Source organism: Nelumbo lutea, chromosome 2 (assembly GCF_056320005.1).
Source record: "Nelumbo lutea isolate HS-2025 chromosome 2, American lotus-T2T, whole genome shotgun sequence".
In the NCBI taxonomy this organism is placed as follows: Eukaryota; Viridiplantae; Streptophyta; class Magnoliopsida; order Proteales; family Nelumbonaceae; genus Nelumbo; species Nelumbo lutea.
In genome coordinates this window covers 67,594,994-67,618,274 of record NC_142685.1, presented here as the reverse complement: position 1 = coordinate 67,618,274, position 23,281 = coordinate 67,594,994, and the positions used below count along the sequence as shown (strand labels likewise).

The following is a 23,281-nucleotide window of genomic DNA, read 5'->3' as shown; positions in this document are numbered from 1 at the left end:
GTTCCGATTTTCATAGTTCAGACAAGAACTCTGCAGAGTTCTTCGGTTCCTCTTCTTCTTCTACAGTCACCTTCTACAGCCTTTGGTTTTCTTCCGAAGGATCGGAACAGTGCGCACCAGTGCACACCAGCGATTCAGAAGGCGTCTCGGTGGTTTTTTCATTATGTTAGGCGGAGGTGAAGACAGTAGAAAAGGCGCAGGGAAAGACACGACCATCTTCTCGCTGTACTACTTGCATCCGTCTGACAATCCTGGAATGATCATCTCACCCGTTCAGTTAAAAGGTGAGAACTGTGAGGAATGGGCGAGATCCATGAGAAACGCCCTCAGAGCAAAGAGAAAGCTCAGGTTAGTTGGCGGAACGTTGGGTAAACCAACAGATGATTGACCGATATCGAAGGTTGGTGGATGGTGAATTCGATGTTGGTTGCATGGATTTTCAATACAATCGAACCAAACTTGCAATCTACTATATCATATACGGAGAGCGTGAAAGACTTGTGGGAGGATCTGCGATAGAGATTTTCTATCGGGAATGGACCTCAAGTCCATCAATTGAAGGCAGATTTGGCCGCTTGTAAACAATAGGGACAAGCAGTGATGGCTTACTATGGGAAGCTGAAGGTCATGTGGGACGAACTGGAAAATTATGATCTGATACCCATGTGTCGTTGTAGCGGTTGCAACTACAAAATTGTGACCATACTTGAAAAGAAGCGGGAAGAAGAGAGGGTACATCAGTTCTTGATGGGCCTTGACGATGCAACTTTATGGCACCGTGCATTTGAATATTTTGAGCATAGAGCCGTTGCCAAGTTTGAACCGTCTCTATGCACTTGTCATTCAAGAGGAAAGGCATCAAAGCATAGCCAAGAGTAAAGAAGAACGAAGTGATGCTGTGGGTTTTGCGGTACATGTAGGTGCTGGTGCAAAAGCAGTTGTTGCACGTACAAAGGGTAAAAACGTGAGTTGTACACACTATGGAAAATCCGGACATGAAACAAAGGATTGCTTCCAGGTGATCGGATGTCTAGAATGGTGGGGAGATAGACTGCACTCCACCGGGAAAGGAGCAGGCTGTGGGCAAAGTGGTTCGAGCGTGTGTGCCGGCAGACGAGGACGAGGAAACAAGGCAAGAGCAAACACTGCCCAAGCAGCGGGAAGTGAGACCAGAGAACAGAGGTTGGAACCACAAATGATCATGACCGTAGTTGGTTTCCAGGACTGAGTGGAGACCAATGGACAACACTTCTCAATATTCTGAATTCACATAAATCTGAAAGACTTTCCGGTAAGAAAAGTTCTACTGATTGGATAATTGATTCCGGGGCGTCGCACCATATGACGAGAAATTAATTTATTGATTGATGTTCGGAATATTACACCGTGTCTGATGGAACTTCCCAATGGGAAGCAAACTACTGCAGTGAAGGAAGGGAGTTTGCATTTGTGTGGAAATATTTATTTACATCATGTGCTTTTTGTACCAAGAATGAACTGCACCCTTATTTCCGTAGCTAAATTATTGTAAGAGATAAATTGTACTGTCACTTTTACTGACAAGTTGTGCGTGATACAGGACCAAACCTCGAGGACTCTAATTGGAGCGGGTGAGCAGTGTGATGGGGTCTATCATTTTAGAGGAGCAGCATTGGTTCGAGCAAATAGAACAGGTAGAATGAGTGAGTGGGAGTTGCGGCATCGCAGATTAGGGCATCCGTCCGAACAGATATTATCTTCTCTTTCTAAAGTAGATAAATTAAACAATAGACCTGAAAGAGATAAGCCATGTGATGTTTGTTACAGAAACAAAATAGGGAAGTTTTTCCTAAAAGTAAACATAAAGCTGATGATTGTTTCTCTTTAATTCATTGTGATACATGGGGTGCTTATAAAGTACCTACCTCTTGTGGTGATGTTTACTTTCTAACCATTATTGATGATTATTCTCGTGCTGTGTGGATTTTCCTATTACTTGAAAAAAGTGAAGTAGCACATAATGTTGAGAATTTTTGTGCAATGGCAGAACGCCAATTTGGCAAGCAAGTCAGAGCTGTTCGAAGTGATAATGGAGCTGAGTTTAAAGGCCTGAAGTCATACTTTGATACTCATGACATTCTGCATCAAACTTCCTGTGTTGGAACACCCCAACAAAATGGTCGAGTGGAAAGAAAACATAGGCATATTTTGAATGTTGCAAGAGCATTGAGGTTTCAAGTAGGTTTACCTATTCGGTTTTGGGGGGGAGTGTGTCTTGACCGTTGGATACTTAATAAATAGGACACCTTCTTCCGTACTTGGTGGGAAGACTCCGTATGAGGTACTGTTCGGGATGACACCTCAATACGAACAAATAAGAGTGTTTGGCTGTCTCTGCTATGCTCATTGGAGTACTCGAGATAAGGATAAGTTTGGAGCGAAGAGTAGGAAGTGTGTTTTTGTAGGCTATCCCTATGAAAAGAAAGGTTGGTGCATATATGATGTTTAGAGCGGTGAATATTTTGTCTCCCGTGATATAGTCTTCCATGAAAACATATTTCCATATGCCGGTGGTTTGGAAGTAACTCTTGAAGACAACACTAGCCTGGCAATTGCGGCCATAGTTGATGATGATGCCTTTCACAGCCACAGGGGACATAAAGACAGAGGAGATGATATTTGTGCGAATGATAGGGAGAGCTTTCAAAATACTCATAGAGGAGAGGATGAGCAAGGCAATGGAGGGGGTGTGCAGGAAGTGGAAGCTAATGACGAAGAGGACAGAATTAGTGTGGATCCAACACTACAAACAACATTAGAAGAGCAACTTGGCAGGGGACATCGACATCGCACGTCGTCTGATTTGTTAAAACCATATATAACCTACACTGCTCGATGTTTGAAAGACCCCATTCACACTCAAGCCAACTCTGAATCAAAGCCCTTGGGTACGACTCCCTATCCCATAGCAAGTTATGTGACATGTTCTAACTTCTCTGCTAGACATCAAGCTTTCTTAGCTGCAGTCACTACAGGAGCCGAGCCTACTAGTTTTTCTGAGGTAGTAAAAAGTGAGAAATTGAGAGAAGTTATGAGGAAGGGAATTTAGGCTCTGGAGGATAATGGTACATGGACATTGGAATCTCTACCTCACGGAAAAAAAGGCAATAGGGAGTAAATGGGTTTATGAGATCAAATATAATTCAGATGGGACGATTGAACGGTATAAGGCGTGCCTAGTTGTTCTTGGGAATAGACAGGTTGAAGGGTTAGATTACAATGAGACTTTTGCTCCGGTGGCCAAACTGACGACAGTCCAAACCTTTTTAGCCGTGGCGGCCGCTAGGAACTGGGAGTTGCATCATATGGATGTACATAATGCTTTCTTACATGGAGATTTGAATGAGGAAGTATACATGCAGTTGCCGCTAGGATTTGCATCTAAGGATCGAACAAAAGTGTGCAAACTAAAGAAATCTCTCTATGGACTACGTCAAGCTCCCAGATGTTGGTTCTCGAAGTTAACGATGGCCTTGATACAGTTCGGGTTTGTCCAATCGTATCTTGACTACTCTCTGTTCACATATTGCAAACACAATATTTGTTTGCACGTGCTGATATATGTTGATGACCTGATTATTGGGGGAAATGATACTGTTGCCATTTAAGATTCAAAAAGTACCTCCATCGATGCTTCCATATGAAAGATCTGGCTCCACTCAAATATTTCCTATGGATTGAAGTAGCTCGTGGCCCTGAGGGAATTTTCTTGTCTCAAAGGAAGTATGCCCTAGACATCATCTCGGAATGTGGACTCTTGGGAGCCAAACCAACATCCGTACCCATTGAATAGAATCATCATCTTGCATTGGCAAAAGGCACTCTTTTGGAAAATCTGAATCAATATCGACGATTAGTGGGACGGTTGATCTACTTAACCATTACATGACCTGAGTTATGTTATTGTATTCATATCCTAGCTCAGTTCATGCAAAGTCCATGACAAGAACATTGGGAGGCAACTCTGCGCGTAGTGTGTTATATCAAAGGATATCCAGGACAAGGTATATTGTTTCATTCTGATAGCGATCTGCGTCTATATGCTTATTGCGACTCTGATTGAGCAAGCTGCCCATTGATGCGACGGTCATTGATTGGCTACTTTGTTCTACTGGGGCAGTCGCCGGTTTCTTGGAAAACAAAAAAACAACATACTGTGTCACGCTCCTCTGCAGAAGCCGAATATCATTCGATGGCTACGACAAGTTGTGAGCTGAAGTGGATGAAGAAGCTTCTTTTGTCTTTTGGGGTGGTGCATGATGAACCTGCGCGATTGTATTGTGACAATTAGATAGCCTTGCACATAGCCACGAATCCGGTGTTCCACGAGCGAACAAAGCATATTGAGGTCGACTGTCATTTTGTTCGCGATGAGATACGGCATGGGAACATTGTTACTTGCCGTGTTCGAACCACAAAGCAATTGGCTGATATTTTGACGAAGGCTCTGGGAAAAGAGAAATTAGCATATTTCCTTGGCAAATTGGGCATTCAGAATCTACATGCGCCAATTTGAGGGGGAGTATGAGGAAACCACATCTCCACGTAACCGTAACCTCCACATCTCCACGGAACCTCTTGTTGCATGCATGTGTAGTTTCCTAGATGTATTTGGATAGTTTCCCGGATTTCTTTGGGAACTTGTACTTATTTTCCTACTGAAACTAAATCTCCTAGGCGTAGGAAATTGTATATATATAGGCTGTACCTTGTGTAATGAATAACAACAAAATTCCTCAGAGTTTTCTCATATAATATGTATAATGATTAAAAGAAAATTAGAAGAGATATTAATTTCCTATTATTATTAATCATTTTTTAAACATTAATTTTTAAAGCCATTTCACATGTAATAAATTAAGAATAACTTACTAAAGTTTCTATTTTCTAACAATAACATATATATATATATATATATAGATATATATACACCAATCCAAAGTTTAAATTAGAGATGATTCTTATTAAAAACTAAAAAGGACATGTCAATAAAAATATACCCGTTCTGTTCACACACTTCATATCGTCTCAAATATCAAATTTACCCTATTCGGCTATTCCTTTAACACATTCAATAAGAAGACTAGCTTTACCAAAACTAGTGGTTAGGCATACACAGAGAGAAACAAGAATGGTGCAACTTGAATACATGTGCTAATGTTCTATCATCCTGAGTGGGTTCTCTAGCTTTGTCTGCCATTGAAGACATCCAATTGCAGCTTTATTTTCATGTCGTTGAACCCAAATAACAAATATACACTTTATGGCTGGTGTCCAACTATCCACAATTAGACAGACAAACATGAATCAGCTCTTGTTGATATAAAGGGAAAAGGCGCAGCGTGGAAGTTTCAGGCCAATAGACAATGAAACTTTTGTGATTCTAAAGTGAATGCCAAAAGGAGTTTGTGCCATGCATGCCGTATTCTGTAAATTTCTAATGGCATTACAATGATTTAAAGCACTTTTTTATAGAAATCAAAAATACCAAATCTTATGGATATAATTTATTTAAACGGTGTTTTTGGAACCAGCGCTGTTTCTTGAGAGGCATTTTCTCAGAAAATGGTGTTGCATATGCATGTTACTTTTTTAGAAAATGTTTTCTCAAGTTTTGTATATGGTACCGTTATTGTTGCTGCCATATGCAGTTTTCAATGCCATGTCATATATTATTGCTAGCAATGGTAAAAAAAACGGGAAAACATCAAAAGAAGGCATTTTGTCTGACCACTCCTTTCTCGATTTCTAAGGTATGGCCTGAGAAAATGTTTTTTTTTTCGGAAAAATGGCAAACTAAAATGCAGAAGTGTTCCCAAAAAACAGATTTCTAATGTGGTGCTTATGTGGCATTGTTTTCTGAGAAAACATCATTGATGCTAAACACCTACTTAGTATGTGTTTGGTTCCATTTATGTTTATTGGCCCACTTTAAATGTTTTTCACTTTGTTGTTTGGTTAAATTTAATTTAGACATTTCAAGAAACACCCCTTTACACTTCAGCAACAATAAACGTTTTTCCATTTCATGCTGTTTGGTGGGACGTTTCAAGAAACAACCATATGGATGTTTCAGTGTGACAATTTCATTGTGGTAATCAATTCAATGGTCTAAATTACATATGCTTCAATTTGAAGACCGATTTTCAGATCCAACGTTTAATATATGAAATATTTCCTCAAGTGTAATAATAGTTGTAGAGACTATTTATGGTTTTGGAATTTTTTTTATCACTTACTGAAATATTTACTCAGACTGCAATGGTATTCTCATGAATTGTGATTTGAATGGTAATAAAAGGGTTGGTTCTGCTTTTCGAACAGTCTCACAATGCTACCTGCTAACTTGCACCCGGAGAGTCAAGTGTGCAAGTGCAACACAGTTGGGGCTTCTAATTAATTGTCTGAACAGTTCAGGAAGCTTACAGGTTTACATACAATATAGATAGAATAAATTCAAAACAATCTCATAGTGTGCAACACAGTTGTGTTTATTGATCCCTATCAGTTGTAGGACTGGTTTCTGGGAGATTTGTTCTTTTAATGATCATTCTGGCAAGAATGAGTTGCAAAATTTTGAGAGGATGATTTCTCTGATTCAATTCTAAATAGGGAGTTTAAAAAAAAAATCTATTGTCTAAAATTTCAATGAAGTTAAATAACCAGCATTTCCCCTTATTTTGAGTGCTGTAAAAGAAGTTTATAACATCATACATTCAGTAAACCTTCCCTGTAGGAATTGCCAAACTGCAAAGTGGCTGACTTATTTGACCTCTCCTACAGAACTTGAGCTGATTTTGTTAGCGTATTCCATCAGATTTAGGATTGCATCTTTATCTCTTTAATTCTAGGAGATATAGTTCCACTCCAACTAGCTGTACATATTTTTCTTTCCTTGTTGGCTTCCAATTTAGATTGCCGACCTATTCTCTAGTTGTATCTTTAGCTCTATTATAAATAGGTTGTAACCTGTTGAATGGAGATTATCAAGAAATATTATTCTCCCATATATCTTCTTTGCTCTTTCGTATCATGGTATCAGAGCTATGATCCGCGTCTTCTTGCTTCCTCTGCGGTTCTCGTTTCTCTTCTACAATTTTTTTTTTATTTGGTCTGAGTTCAGTGGCCTCTTTCGCATCTTCGTGCTCAACGGTTCTGCAATTTTCTTCTTCCCCGTTCGAACGAAGACAACCAGTGGCGGCGATATCTCTCGCTCCCGGCCATTCACTTTTCATCTCTCTCATTCTCTCTTTCCAATGAAATAAATCAGACGAGCACGGTTTATCGTCTTCCACCTCTCGACAAATGCGGTGATCAACGGTGATTCCCTCCCCTTCAGCCTTGATCCCCCCTGCTCATCGGACGAGCACTATTCTTGATCTCTCTTGCTCTCACTCTTCTTCACGTGATGCAATCCACCCGCCCAATTCAAGGCAATCCACCTGCGTGATGCTCTCCCCTGCTCTCACTCTGCGTCCCCGCGGTTCAACTTAACAACGGCACTGGTACGAGGAAGTCAATGTAATTGTCGACAGAAGGCAAACAAGCCGTCGAAAAACAGGGCAGATTATCTCCTATCCTCTCCAAAACTTTAATCGCATGCATCCTATCGGAATTCGTAAGAATGATCTTTCTCTGGTTGATGCTTCGTAAAAGAGCTCGTAATTGAGGATCTGGTTTGATCGCTTCATAAGGCAACCTTCCGTGCACGAAACCGTGGTAGTCGTCAGCGTCGGTGTCATAGTCTAGAAATCTCAAAATTCTTCGCCGACGTCGAAGCGCTTGAGGTGGCAGGCGTGTGTGTGGTCGAGGAGAGTCTCGGGTTTTACAGATATGAGGAACTCGACAAGATCAGCAAGATAAGGGCGGTTGACCTCCATATGACGATGAAGAGAGTAGCGTAGGAGTCTCTGATTGAAGGCTCGTAGAAATAGCACCCTCTCCGCTTCTTCTGCGTCTGGCCCTCCTGGGAGAAAAGCGCTCCCCGCTGCTTGAATGAAGCATGCAGCCCATGTGAGCAAAACCGAAACTTGTGTTTAAGGTTAGTTTTGAGAATTTCTCGTGACTTAAAATTCAGCGTTTCTCTTCATGGATTCATCTGAAGCTGCTCAACATATTTCTCATCCCATCACTATTATCTTTGATGGCACAAATTATGATTTATTGTCCCAAGAGATGCACAGTTTTCTCAAGGGACGCCTTCTATGGCGATATGTGACTGGTGAGATACCCAAACCCAATAAAATTGATGATGAAACAGAGGATAAATTTGCTGAACGAATAGAAAAATGGGACGGAAAAATTCATCAAATATTGACATGGTTTTGCAATACTTGTATTGCAAGCATCAAGTTGGAATTTTACAGATATGACTCTCCTAAAGAGGTATCGGATTTCTTACAAGCTCGTTATTATATTTCTGATGATGTGCATCGGTTTCAACTCTATAGGCGTCTTCACTGTATGAAGCAGCAACCTGAACAAACCATTCATAGTTTTGTCTATGAATTAGAAGTTCTTTGAGATTATTTGGCACAATGTGAACCTGAATGGGATAGTACCTCTGCGGCCACTACTTATTCTAAGCTTCGCGATCGCCAACGTATTTGGCATCTTATGATGACTCTCAGGGATGAGTATGAACCTATTAGTGGTACTCTACTTCATCATAGCCCATTGCCCTTCCTTGAAGTTGTGATCAAAGATTTGCTCTCTGAAGAAACTCGACTAAAAACACTTCGAGATGAGTGATCCTTATTATCTACTAATGTTGTTCTTGCTACTCCAGGTACATCTAGTGCTTCTTCAACTTCCTCTAAATCTTCAAAACGAAGTTTCTGCAATTACTGCAAGAAGACTGGTCACACTATTCCTGAGTGCCGCCGCCTGGAAGCCAAAAAGGCATCTGGACAGAAGTCCTTATCCATGGGTTCTCAGGCTTCGAGTTCTACTGCTGCTACTTCCATAGAGGATTCTTCTAATAACACCTCTCCAAAATTTTCTCTTCGAGATCTCCAAGACCTTCTTCACCAGCTCCAGCCTGCTTCTGGTATGCCTTCTAATTCAGTATTGTCCATCACTCCAGGTACTACCTCATCAGGGTATTTTGGTTCTGCCTGTCACAATTATATGACATCCAATTCATCATTGTTTACTTCCAAGTCCCAACCTTCTGTTGCACCAATTGTTCATACTGCCGATAGTTCAACCCTAACTGTCAAAAGTATAGGAACTATTTCAACACCTCATTTGTCACTACCTAATACTTTTTTGGCACCTCAATCATCTCTAAATCTTATATCTATTGGACATTTCTCAAGTCGTGGTTGTACTGTGTAGGATCCATGGACAGGGAAGATCATTGGGATAGGCCGTAAGGTTGGGAGACTGTTTGAGCTATCATCTCTTCAACTACCATCTCTTGCTGCTGCTGTCACTTCTAGCATCTGGAATTCTTGTCTTGGACACATTTCCACCTCTAGGTTAGGATCTTTAATTTTTAATGGATGTTTGGGTCCTATTAAAATAACACCCCTTGATTGTGTTTCTTGTCATCTTTCAAAACATCATGTTTTGCCTTTTAATATAAGTGATTATGTTTCCTCTACACCTTTTGATCTTATTCATTCTGATATTTGGGGACATTCGCCTCAAAATACCATGGGTGGTTCGCGTTATTTTGTAATTTTCGTTGATGATTTCTCGCGGTATACATGGATTTATTTCATGCGTAATAAATCTGAATTACCTGCAATTTATATTCAATTTGCCACCATGATCAAAACTCAAGTTTCCTCTATCATCAAGATCTTTCGCACTGATAATGCGATGGAATATCAAGATTCTATCCTTACCCAATTTCTTTCACAAAATGGAACCATCATTCATAGATCTTGTCCCGACACCTCTCAATAAAATGGGCATGAAGAACAAAAACATAGGCATATTCTTAATACTGTCCGCGCTTTTTTAATCTCTTCCTCTTGTCTTGAGCATTTTTGGGGGGAGGCAGCCCTCACTGCTATTTATACCATCAATCACATTTCTTCTTCTATTATTGGTAACATTTCTCCTTTTGGACGGTTGTATGGTCATTGCCCTAATTACCAGTCTCTTCGTGTATTTGGTTGTGCTTGTTTTGTTCTATTACAACCTCATGAACATACCAAATTGGAACCAAAAGCACGTTTATGTTGTTTTCTTGGATATGGTATTGAACATAAAGGATATCGGTGTTGGGATCCTCTTTCCTAATGACTTTGCATATCTCGTCATGTTACCTTTTGGGAACTCAAAATGTTCTCAAGTCTCTCCCCATTTCAAGTTACCATGACATCTTCATATTTTTTTACTGATCCTACTATTTTTCTTTTTCTTGAATATTTACCTGCAGGTCTGACTACTTTTTCCTCTGATAGCTCTAATAGTACTGCACAACTTGCAACCTCTCCTGATGCATCTACCTTGGCTATGGATTCTCCAGCTCTGTCTTCTTCTGAACTCTTGATTCCTCCTGCTAAATTAGACCCTGATTGTTCTGATGCCCCACTCCGTCGTTCTGGTAGGGTCACTAAACCTTCCATTCTTCTTCATGATTTTCATTGTTACTCTATCATTGTTTCTTTATATGAGCACCGTACCAATCGCGAGGCTAACACTGACCCTCTATGGCAAAAAGCAATGGCAAAAGAAATCCAATCTCTTACAAGCATTCATACTTGGGATTTAGTTAACCTGCCTTCAGATAAATCCGTGATTGGTTGTAAATGGGTCTACAAAATCAAGACTCAGGCAGATGGTTCAATTGAAAGGTATAAAGCTAGATTGGTAGCAAAAGGGTTCACACGAGAGTATGGCATTGATTATGAGGAGACTTTTGCTCCAGTAGCCCGTCTCACTTCTATTCGCAGTCTTATTGCGATTGTTGCAGCTAAGCACTGGTAGCTATTTCAGATGGATGTTAAGAATGGTTTTCTCAATGGAGATCTTTCTGAAGAGATGTATATGCAGCCCCCTCCTGGTTATGATCATCTCCCTAATTAGGTTTGTCGTCTCTGTAAGGCTCTATATGGACTTAAGCAAGCGCCTCGAGCATGGTTATCCAAATTCAGCTCTACTATTTGTTAGTTTGGTTTTCAGTCTAGCACTCATGATCATGCCTTGTTCATTCATAAGACCTCTCAGGGTTGTGTACTTCTTCTCCTTTATGTGGATGACATGATCATTACTAGCGATGATTTGCAGGGCATTTCTGCTCTTAAGATTTTTCTCAGCAAATAGTTTGAAATGAAAGATCTTGGTCGACTAAATTATTTCTTAGGCATTGATGTCTCCTCTGATCAATCAGGATATTATCTATCTCAGGCCAAGTATGCCACTGATCTTGTTTCTCGTGCCGGCCTTACTGATACTAAGACTGTTAACACTCCGATTGAGCCTAATGCCCATTTTTTAGCCACTGATGGTACTCCTCTCAGTGATTGCACCTTATATCGACAACTAGTTGGCAGTCTTGTATACCTTACGGTTACTCATCCTGATATTGCGTATGCTGTCCTTATTGTGAGTCAGTTCATGTTTGCCCCTCGCACTACTCATTATGTTGCCATGCTTCGCATCATCCGTTATGTCAAGGGCACCTTGTTTCATGGACTTCACTACTCTAGTTCTTCCTCTCTTTCGTTGATCGCATATTCTGATGCTGATTGGGTCGGTGATCCTACTAACAGATGCTCCACTACTGGTTATTGCTTCTTTCTTGGCGATTCTCTTATATCTTGGCGTAGTAAGAAGCAAACGATTGTCTCTCGTTCCAGTACTGAGGCTGAATATCGAGCTCTTGCTGACACTACCTCCGAGCTGTTATGGTTACGATGGTTACTCCATGACATGGGAATCACTCAGTCATCTGCAACCTCTCTTTACTGTGACAATTGTAGGGCCATACAGATTGCCCACAATGATGTATTTCATGAGCGCACTAAGCATATTAAGACTGATTGCCACTTTATTCGTCATCATGTGCTCGAGGGTACTGTTTGCCTTATTCCTGTCCCTTCCCAGGATCAGTCTACGGATATATTTACCAAAGCTCACTCTCCTCTTCGCTTTCGTACTCTAGTTGGCAAACTCCAGATGACTGATACATTACCATCTTGAGTTTGAGGGGGGATGTTAGCGTATTCCATCAGATTTAGGATTGTATCTTTATCTCCTTAATTCTAGGAGATATAGTTCCACTCCAACAAGCTGTACATATTTTTCTTTCCTTGTTGGCTTCCAATTTAGGTTGCCGGCATGTTCTCTAGTTGTATCTTTAGCTCTATTATAAATAAGTTGTAACCTGTTGAATGGAGATTATCAAGAAATATTATTCTCCCATATATCTTCTTTGCTCTTTCATATCAGATTTCATGGCAGAAAAATTGCTAAAACTCTTAATCTGTCAATGGAATGGTATGTGGAATTGAACTAGGAGGTATGCTTAGACTCCACTTTTTTGGGGTGACCTCTTGCTCTTTCCAACAAGCATCTTAGGTATCAAGCCAAGGTATTATAAGTTAGTATGCCTCGCTGCCTTAGGCCAAGGTATGCTAGAGAGAACCAAATTTAGAAGCCTTAGTCTTCTTCTTCTCCCCCGCTCGAGAGAGTTCTTTGTTGTGCTAGTTACAGACTTCGGATTGCTTTACAGACAACTTTTGTTTTACCCATTTATGCAAATTGGTTATTTTATTAGAATGACTATTAACTTCTTAAAATAACAAAATGTACTCAATGCTTTTAATGAAATTTGGTAGCTTTGCTTTGCTTTCAGGGATTCAAACCTTTATATATTTCAACATATGTCTCTAACAGATATTTTTTTTCTTCTTAAAAATATGCCCTACTAATACTTGGATCCCAAGGCTGTGTTTGGTATGATAATACTTTGATAGAAAATAAGTTGAAGGAAAGTTCCTACAAGTTTCACAGCTTTAATGTATATGGCACATAATGAATACAGTTCGCCCTCCCAGTCTACTAGTAGAAAATCTTAGCAAAAACCACAGTTAGCAAAAACCAATAAAAGGAAAATCTTAGCAAAAGAAATGGGAACCACGTAAAATAAATAAGAACATACCACAATCACGATCCTCCACTTTTGACCCATGTTAAGTTAAAGTTATGAATAAATTATTTCTTACCACTTTTGACCCATGTCCATCAAAGTGTTTCATATTTTCCAAGTCATAGTTCAGTTGGTTCCTAATTAGTGGATGGGCTGGTTAATCAAATTATTATATATGACTCAATTTAATATTAATTGGTTTAATCAATCGTTGGTATTACTTTTTTACAAGTTACAACTTAAAGTTTGATAGAATTGAAGTTCGTTCTTGTCAATTCATTTTATTCAGAGCAAGGAGCTTCCTCATATTCTTTTTCTTGGCCAAAAACCACAGTTGCCTGATCAACCATGAAAATTTGGTCCTTGAATTTACCTTCTCCTTAACTGACTTTCACACTTCTCCACTACCTAAAATATTGGTTACTTGGAGTATCCACCTAAAATCTTTTTAACTTAAAAACATCATCCTGATTATTCTTTCTTTAACTTAGGTTGACAGCAGATACAACCAATGCTTGGATGAGATCCACACAGTCATATCTGCATTCCATGCTGCATCTGATGCTTGGTACAAAATACAAACCACATTTTGCTGGCAGCTAGCCAATGTTGCTCGTTGCCACAACTGTAGGACAAACAGAACTGGGTAACTCTAATTCTGAGTTTTTTAACACCTACATTTGTTTTCTCAAACACAGAAGTTAGGCAACCTCTGTGTCACAAACACATACATTTGTTTTCTCAAATCTTTAGCTAAATGCTACCTCAAAATAACAGACGAAAAATAGAAAATAATAACTGACAAAAATAGATCTCAGAGAACATACCGGCGGCAAATCAGAGATATAAATCAAAGATACAAGAAACACTCTCTCCCTCTCTCTAAAACCTTCAACTGCGGCAATACTCGCTTTGATTCAAAGAAAACAGAGATATTGCCGAAAGTTAGGAGAAAAGAAAAAACAAAGAGAAATCAGAGAGAAAATAGGGAGAAAACGAAGACCTTACCAGCGCCTGCTGCTCCTCCCTCCGGTGAAAAATCCTCTCTCCAATCGTCATTGGACTAAGGTCTCTTGCTGTTCTCCTCTGGTGATGGAGGACTTTCACTTTGGTGCTTTAACACTAGGTTATCAAAGTGAGGAAGATAACCACCTTTAGTATGGTAGATCTGGGTTGCACCGGTCACCGCATTTGGGCAACACGTCAAAAGACACATAAGCTCCATGTCAACACCTCGTTTCATGAAACACCCAGGCGTTGGAGGAAGCGAGAATTTGTGTTTTTTTAATAAATGCACGTACCAAAAAGTGAGTTTGAAGCCAAAAAACATTTATTGCGCATCATGCTGATATGGCGCTGAGGGGGCACCATTTTTCAATAAATGTAAACGGTTCCAAACATGCTCTTAATAAATGTTTTGTATAAATGTTTATTTGGTGTTGTTTGTCAACTAAGCACCATTAGGTGCCACATAAGCTAAACAGTAAATAAACGACTAGGTGTTGGGAAAAATATTAAAAGTGGTGTTTCCTCCAAGAGTTGGCTCTCACGTATACCGAGAAAACATTTATTTAGAAGGTGTTTGGTTCCATGGGCGTTTATTCAATAAATGCTGCCACATAGGTGCCACTTTAGCGGCTCACCTTTCTTGTTCTTCCGTTTGCATTGAGAATGATAAAAGTGATCTTTGGATTTTGTGCACATCTACCATTTTGGGAAGTTATTTTTTAAAGCTTCCACAAAAGGTGAGGCGTTTTTTCACTGTTACACTGATGTGGAGCCTAGTGGTGCCTAGTTGTTATAAACGGTTGTAATTATTACCTTTATCAGTTTTGCAAGTAAATAAATTATAAATGTTGAGTGAAAAAACATAAACGGAACCAAACACATACTTAATAAATAGTCATATCATATAGCATTTTGGAATAAAGGCTTACATGGCAATTAGGGGTGGCAATTTTTCACCCAACCCGTTGAACCCACCCAACCCACCTAGCATCTAACCCACCCAATCCGCCCATTTACTTGGTGGGTTGGAAATGGGTTGATCACCCATTGGGTCAATTTAAATGGGTTGGATCGGGTTGGGTTGTAGATAAATGATGGAGCGCGATCTGGCTGGTCTTAGTTGTCCGCTGCCTTGCTTCCGAACGGGGTAGCAGGGAACCTGAAACGGAAGAGATGGGAAATCTCCGGGGGGAACCCGGTGTAGAGGCTCCGAAGCTCAAGTTAGAATCCTTCAAAAGCAAGGTAATACCAGATAGCGCAAAGTTTGCATACCTCCGTTGTCGGGGAGCAGGGGGCTCTTATAGTCACTTTGTGTGCTCGTCCCGAGGTCCTTGTCAGGTCAGGTATGATTACCCTTGTGCTTGTCAACTCGGTCGTCGTCCTTTCTACTGAGACAGAACCATCACTGCCTAACCGTCTAACTGGAGATGGCGGCGTCAGTGGCGGTGGCAGGTGGTCGTTTAGAGTGCTACTGCCAAACGTCAAATCCCCAGTCAGTCAGGCGTGGCGCCCTCGGGCACGGACTTCCCTAGTGTCAGGCATGGTACTTGTTTGGCTTTGGTGCCCAGAAGATGATGCGAAGTGTTGAGCGAGGCGGTCTTGAGCTCGGAGGTATCCCGAACTGTTACAAGGTGGGTCAGTTCGGCGAAGTGTATCCTGAGCTGTTACAAGGTGGGTCAGTTCGGTGAAGTGTATCCCGAGCTGTTACAAGGTGGGTCAGTTCGAAGTGTATCCCGAGCTGTTACAAGGGTCAGTTCGGCGAAGTGTATCCCGAGCTGTTACAAGGTGGGTCAGTTCGGCGAAGTGTATCCCGAGCTGTTACAAGGTGGGTCAGTTCGGCGAAGTGTATCCCGAGCTGTTACAAGGTGGTAGTTCGACGAAGTGTATCCCGAGCTGTTATAAGGGTCAGTTCGGCGAAGTGTATCCCGAGCTGTTACAAGGTGGGTCAGTTCGGCGAAGTCTATCCCGAGCAGTTACAAAGTGGCAGTTCGGTGAAGTCCATCCCGAGCTGTTACAAGGTGGGTCAGTTCGGCGAAGTGTGTCTCCTTGTTCCCGCCTAGGCTTGGCCCCTTTTGCCGAGCTGTCGTTTCTGCCACGTGTCACATAATAAAGAGGTCGGGCCAAATCCTCCTTCATCAATTGCCCCCCACTCCTTGCGCCGAGGGTCTTGCCATGGCGCGGGGAGTTTTCGTGAGGTAGCTGGTGGATTTGTTCCGTCCTTCAAACCTTCACTGTATGAGACGTTTTTGCTAGGGTTCTTTCGGTTTTCGAGAAGGCTGAAAACGTGCTTACTCAAGAACGCTGGTGGTTGTGACCGCGCATTTTAAATTTCAAACCAACTCGCGCCGCTGGGACGTGACAGCGGGTCATTTCAAAAAGGCACGCCACTACTGTACGTGCGCGGTCGACTGTCAGGGAGACGTGCGGCGTGTCAGTTTCGAAAAGACACGTGTCGAAGCGACGTCGGTTTCAAAAAGACGTGTTGACGTTTTGCTTTTCTCGGAAAGACGTGCGCCCGTTACGTCTCGACCTTAAGGGTTGTGCGGTTGGTAGGAACGTGGGCCGTTGGATCATCTTCGGTCTGCACGGTCAATTCTTGGTTACTGTAGATATAAATAGTGGGGGACCCCGGTTGTTGTCACTTCTGCGGTTTGTCTATTGAATTCGCGTCCAACCCTTCAGCTCGCGTCCAAGTCTTTTCCAGCTCGCGTCAAGGCCGGTACAGTTCACGGTTCTTTGGTATTTCTTCAAACCTTCCGGTGAGTACTTTCTTGAATTCGTCTTTTCCCCAATGTCTAGCATTGATAGCTCAGACGACTCTTCGAGTAGGGCCGATGTAGGTTCCACCAACCGAGCCGTGTCCCCAGACTGCCTCAGTGATCCTGAGGTGGAGTTTGAGGACTATGAACCAGCAGGTCGAGTCGCTTCGGGCAGTTTGGCGTCTACCTCCCGCCGAGGTCGGATGCTAGACCGGTTTGGCCCTTCGACCATGACGCCTGAGGGGCTTCAATCCATACTTCTGTCTTACAATCTTCCTCGGGGGTACACATATTTTATTCCTTCGGGTAGCTTTCCTTGGGAACACGGTCCCGACGAGATCGTGATTTTTCGAGAGCAGCTTGCTGCAAGGTTGCGACTTCCTTTCCATCCCCTTCTCGTCGAAGTCATAAACCACTTTGGTGTCACCATTGGCCAGCTTCATCCAAACTCTATTCGGAACCTGGTGGGGACAATTTCCCTTTTTTGAGAGCAGAACTTTCCCTTAGACTTAGAGATATTCTCCTCTATCTTGATGCTCAAGAGACAGGTGGGTTCTCTTCCAGGGGAGAGACGGGCGTATTACCTTACTCCTCGCCAGGGTTTCAAGCTTCTGCACGATCTTCCTAATAAGGTCCCGGCTTGGAAGCGGGACTACTTCGGCGTGCGAAGTGCACAAGGATGGCCCTTTCAGACCGGGTGGGGTGAGGCCGCTCCCGATTTGGGCGTAACTCTTGATAAAGAGACGGTGAAGGGTCTCCGGCAATGGGCACGGCAAGGCTTAAAGTGCCACCACTACTTAACGGAGGCCAAGCTTTTTGTAGCCGGCCTGAGTTCGGGTAGGTTTCTGGCTATGCGGCTTTCTTTTTTGTTTTTTGATGTCGAACTCATTTCTGTAGGTGTGATGGATGCGGAGAGAACTCGTGGGGGGCGTTTGTTCCAAGGTATGAAGAGGAGGAAGCGGGTTGCCAAGTGAACTCGTAACGAGCTGCCCCTGGATGAGGAGCCCCAAGCCCCAGACCATACGCCAGAGGATCTGCCGAGGGAGCCCAAAGTGACTACACCGGTGCACGAGACTGCCGGGGCGCCTTACGCTGAAGCCACTCATACGGGCGCTCCTGCGTACTCAAGTGCTCCTGCTCACTCTGGGTCTGCTCATACGCGGGCTGGGCCCTCAGGCGCGGGAGTTCAAGGGGAGTTTAGGAGCGTGTTGACGTCGAACTACGCTCTTCAGAAGAGTAGGAACGCTACTTTCCCCGAGGAGGTCGCGGCATGGACCGATCTTCCCTTGAATTAGGTCGCTTGCCGCGCCGTAACACATGCCATGGTGGTAAGTTAGATTCTGTCTTCCTTTTTTATTATGTTGCTTCTGCTGTCATTTTGCTCACTTGTTTCTTTTGGTAGGTGAATTCTTCGATTCATGCCTTGGCGGCCCAAGTGGAGAGGAGCTTGCGACAGGCGCGAGCTGCTGAGGCTGCCGCTCATGCGGCTGAAGAAGCCTTCCGTGCTACAGAGGCAAATACCCGGGCTGCTGAGGCGGCTGCTTATGCTGCTGAAAAGGCTGCTCGCGTCGCGATGGCCAGACAGGCGAGGTCTCAGCGTGACGCCGAGGCCATGGGGGTAGTTGTCAAGCATATGGCGGACTTGAAGTTGGATTTGCAGCATCAAGTCGAGTATCTTCAGGAGGACATTAGGGAGAGAACGCAGATTTTTTTCCCAAGGCATTGAAGACGCCAAGAAGAAGGTAATTGAAGACTACATTGCCTCCCCGCGTTTTGACGATCTGATGGTGGACTCTTACAGGAGGGGGTTCAAGTTGAGCCGGTGGATGATCCGGAATACATACCCCGACCTTGATGTAAGTGCCATAACCACTTCGCGTATAACTCAGGAGATGGCCAATGCTGCCAATGGCGAGCCGGACTCTGAAGGAGAGGCAAGGCCTTCAGGTGTTGTTGAAGTGCCTTCCGATGGCAAAGAAGTGGCTCCGGGCATGTAAATTTTTTTTTTTCTGCCAGTGTACTATTTCTTGCAATGGAGTGTCTTTTTCCCCTTGCTCATCTTCCCCGAGCTGTTTCTTTGCCGGGTTTTTAAATTTCCGTGGTCTTTTATTCCGCGAACTGATTTTTTGCCGAGCTGATAATGTGCTGAAGTTCCTCGGCTTGCCTTGTGGCACATGGCCTGATTTCGTCCACTTCGCTAGGTGGTTTATAGGTAGTATCGCCTCAAGTTCACGATGTTCCACGTTCGGGGTACTCATTTGCCTTCCAAGGTTTCGAGTTCGTATGCACCCCCGAGCGTTGTTTTTACTTTATAGGGCCCTTCCCAATTAGGTCCAAGCTTGCCGACACCGGGATCGGGCACCATAATCTTACGGAGGATCAGGTCGCCGACTCGGAAGCTTCGTTGCTTTACTCTGCTATTGTAGTAGCGAGCTACCTGCTGCTGGTATGCCACTATTCGGATGTGCGCGAGGTCCCTTACCTCGTCCAGTAGGTCGAGGTTGGTGCGCAACTCGTCTCCGTTCGTCCGATCGTCGTATGTTTCTAATCGCAACGTTGGTATTTCGATTTCCACCAGGATCACCGTTTCAGTGCCGTAGGTGAGGTTGAAGGGGGTTTCTCTCGTGGCTGCTTTTTCGGTCGTTCGGTGAGCCCATAAGACACTTGGTAGCTCTTCGGCCCACAATCCCTTAGCTCGATCCAAACGTGCTTTCAGTCCGCGCAGGATGGTTCTGTTCATCACCTCCGTCTGACCGTTTGCCTGTGGGTGCGCGACTGACGTGAAATTTTGCCAAATCCCCATGTTCTGGCACCACTCTTGGAACTTGATATCCTCGAACTATTTGCCGTTGTCGGAGATTAGAACCCAGGTAATCCGAACCGACATACTATGTTCTTCCAAAAGAAGTTCTGTATGTTTCGAGTCGTAACAGTTGCCAGAGGTTCGGCTTCTATCCACTTCGTAAAGTAATCTACTACAACAACTAAGAATTTTCTTCTGCCTGTTGCTGGTGGGAATGGCCCTAGGAGGTCGATGCCCCATTGTGCAAAGGGCCACGGGCTGGCGAGGTATTTGAGGTCGGAGGCAGGTTGATGGTGGATGTTAGCGTGCTTCTGACACTTATCGCATTTTCTGACGAGCTTGACAGCTTCTGCCTTCATCGTTGGCCAGTAGTATCCTTGTCGGAGTGCCTTTTGGGTGAGTGCTCTGCCCCCCAAGTGTCCGCCGCACAGGCCTTCATGAGTGTCGCAGAGTACGAACTCGGCTTCGGTAGGTCGCAGGCACCGCAAATAGGGGAGCGTGTACGACCATCGGTATAACCGTTCGTTTATTATGACGTATTTGGCCGCCTGGCGCTGGACCCTCTTGGCCGCATTGCGTTCTGCAGGGAGGGTTCCGTCTATCAGGAAGCTCGCGAGTGGATCAATCCAGCTCGGCTCTGCTTCTAAGTTGGGAGCGACCTCCTCTGTCCCCCCGAGAATACTAGGCCGAGGTAAGTCCTCTATGTACACAGTTCTCATATTGTTGTGACTCGTGCTGGCTAACCGGGACAAGGCGTCGGCCTCAGTGTTTTCGGACCTCGGGATTTGCCTGATGATGTGTGACCGGAAGTTGAGCAGGGCTTCTTTTACTTTGGCCAAATATGCGATCATGGAGGGATCGCGTGCTTCGTATTCGCCGGTAACTTGGTTTACCACGAGCTGAGAATCGCTGCAGATGACCTAGTGTTTTGCCTTAACCTCTCGCGCTAGGTCCAGCCCGGCGATCAATGCTTCGTACTCTGCCTCGTTGTTGGATGCCGCAAACTCAAAGCGTAGTGTGTATTCTACTTTTGTGCCGCTCGGGCCGCACAAGACTATTCCAGCTCCGTTGCCTTGCCGGTTCAAGGAACCATCCACGTGAAGGATCTAGGGCTCCTCATCCCAATTCGCTCTTCGCCTGACCAGGAGAGATGCCACACTGGGTGCTACTTCACGGGGTTCGGACTCTATGGGCTCAGGAGCTCTGGGTTCGCCGCAACTGGGGACCTCGGGCTCGACCTGTGGGGCTTCGTGGCTGAAAGTGCACTCGGTGATAAAATCTGCCAAAGCTTGGGCCTTGATAGCGGTTCTCGGTTTGTACTGGATGTCGTACTCGCTGAGTTTGATGGCCCATTTCGCCAGTCGACCGGAGACTTCGGGTTTGAGTAAAACTTGTCTAAGAGGTTTGTCAGAAAGGGCGATGATGGTGTGAGCCTGAAAGTACGGGCGGAGTTAACGAGCTGCTACTACTAGGGCATATGCTAGTTTTTCTATCTCCGGGTGCCTTGCCTCTGCTCCCTGCAAAATTTTACTAACATAATATATGGGTCGTTGGACCCAGTCTGTTTCCTTTATTAGTACCGAACTGACCGCCTCGTCGCTCGCCGAGAGGTACAGTTCTAAGACCAAGCCCACCTTGGGCCGGGCTAAGGTTGGCACACTAGCGAGGTAACCTTTTAGTTCGTCGAACGCGAACTGGTAGTCCTGGGTCCACTCGAACCCTTTGCCTTTGACTGCCTTGAAGAAGGGTAGGCAGTGGTCTGCTGACTTAGACAAGAAGCGGCTTAGAGCGGCTATGCGGCCGTTTAGCCTCTGAACCTCTTTTACTTTCTGAGGTGGTTTCATATCTAGAATGGCTTTTATTTTGTCCGGGTTGGCCTCAATACCGTGCCGATTGACAATGTAGCCTAGGAACTTGCCCGAGGTGACGCCGAAGACACACTTGTTGGGATTCAACTTCATGCTAAACTGACGCAGGATTTGGAAAACAGAATCTAAGTCTTGTATTAACTCTTGTGAAAACTGAGTCTTGACGACCATGTCGTCTACATAGCATTCTATCTTCGTACCAATCAGGGGCCGAAATAGCTTATTTACAAGTCTTTGGAAAGTTGCCCCGGCATTTTTTAGTCCGAAGGGCATGACTTTGTAGCAATACAGGCCGAACTCGGTTATGAAGCTGGTTTTCTCCTCATCGGATGGGTCCATCCTAACTTGGTTGTAGCCCGAGTAGGCACCCAGGAAGCTTAGCAACTCGTTTCCCGAGGTCATGTCCACTAGGCGGTCAATTCTGGGGAGGGGGAAGCAATCTTTCGGGCAAGCTCGGTACAGGTCGGTATAGTTGACGCACATGTGCCACTTGCCGCTTGCCTTTTTTACCAACACTGGGTTGGCCACCCAGCTCGGGTAGTGGACTTCCCTTATGAAGTTTGCTGCAAGGAGCTTCTTGACCTCCTCGTCGACCGCTCTCCAGCGTTCTGGGGCTAAGTTGCGTTTCTTCTGTCTAACGAGTCTGACTACAGGGTCAGCATTAAGTTTGTGAGTTATCAGTCCGGGGCTAATGCCGGGCATGTCGGCCGCGGACTAGGCAAAAATATTTAAATTTTGAAGTAAAAAACTCACCAGTTCGGCTCGTAGGGGGTCTTCGATGGAAGCTCCGATGCTTAGTGTGCGAGCTGGGTCCGTAGCTAAAATCGGGATTGCGACTGTTTCCTCCGTGGGCGAAGCTCGCTCCTCACCTTGCTCTGCCGGCCGCTCCAGTTCGAGGTCGTCGGCCACCTTGGTTTTTCCCTTTAGGGCGGCAACGTAGCACTTGCGGGACTCGAGCTGGTCGCCCCGCGCTACCCCTATACCGAAGTCCGTAGGGAACTTCATGGCCAAATAGTAGGTGGAGACCGCCACCCGTAGGATATGCGTGATCGGCCGCCCTATTATGGCATTGTATGGGGAGGGGGTCGCGACTACTAGGAAATCATGGTTGAGTCTGACCGCACAAGGCCATGTGCCGACTTCCACAGGGACAGTTACTTTTCCGAGGGGCCTAACTTCCTCTCCGCTGAAACCTACCAGGGGAGTGTTCGCGGGCTTCACCTCGCTCCTCTTTAACTGCAGCTGGTCAAATGCTGATTTGAAGAGGATGTCTGCTGAGCTGCCCGAATCTACGAGTACGCGCCTGACCTCGAAGTCGCTGATCCTTAGCTTAATGACAAGCGCGTCATCATGGGGGTAGTGGACTCCTCGCGCGTCGTCCTCCGTGAAAAAGATTGGTTCTTCGATCTTTGGTCTCTTTGGGGAGTTCCGTTCTTCGAGTGCCGCTTCGCGAACTGAAGTCCGGGCTGCTACCGAGGTACACCCCGCTACCACCGAACCTCCCACTATTACATGGATGGTTCCCCGAACTGGCCTCTCTTCCGGAGGCTGCTTCTACAATGGTTCGGCAGGTCTGTTGCTAGACTCGGGGGCATCCTTTTCGTGCTCCCCTTGCCGACCTGCTTTATTGTTATTGTTGTGCTGTACAAAGTTTCTCAAGTATCCGCGGCGGATGAGTCCTTCTATCTCGTCCCAG

At 44.4% G+C, this 23,281-nt stretch overlaps 1 long non-coding RNA gene across 1 annotated transcript; it reads right to left on the bottom strand.

Annotated features, from left to right (window-relative positions):
• Positions 1 to 13,778: 13,778 nt before the first annotated feature.
• LOC148871342 (uncharacterized) lies at positions 13,779 to 14,276 on the bottom strand. Its single transcript, XR_016107943.1, has 2 exons — positions 14,156 to 14,276; positions 13,779 to 14,057 (listed from the first exon to the last, which is right to left on the bottom strand). It is a non-coding gene; the product is annotated as an uncharacterized LOC148871342 (long non-coding RNA).
• Between the last annotated feature and the right edge of the window lie 9,005 nt (positions 14,277 to 23,281).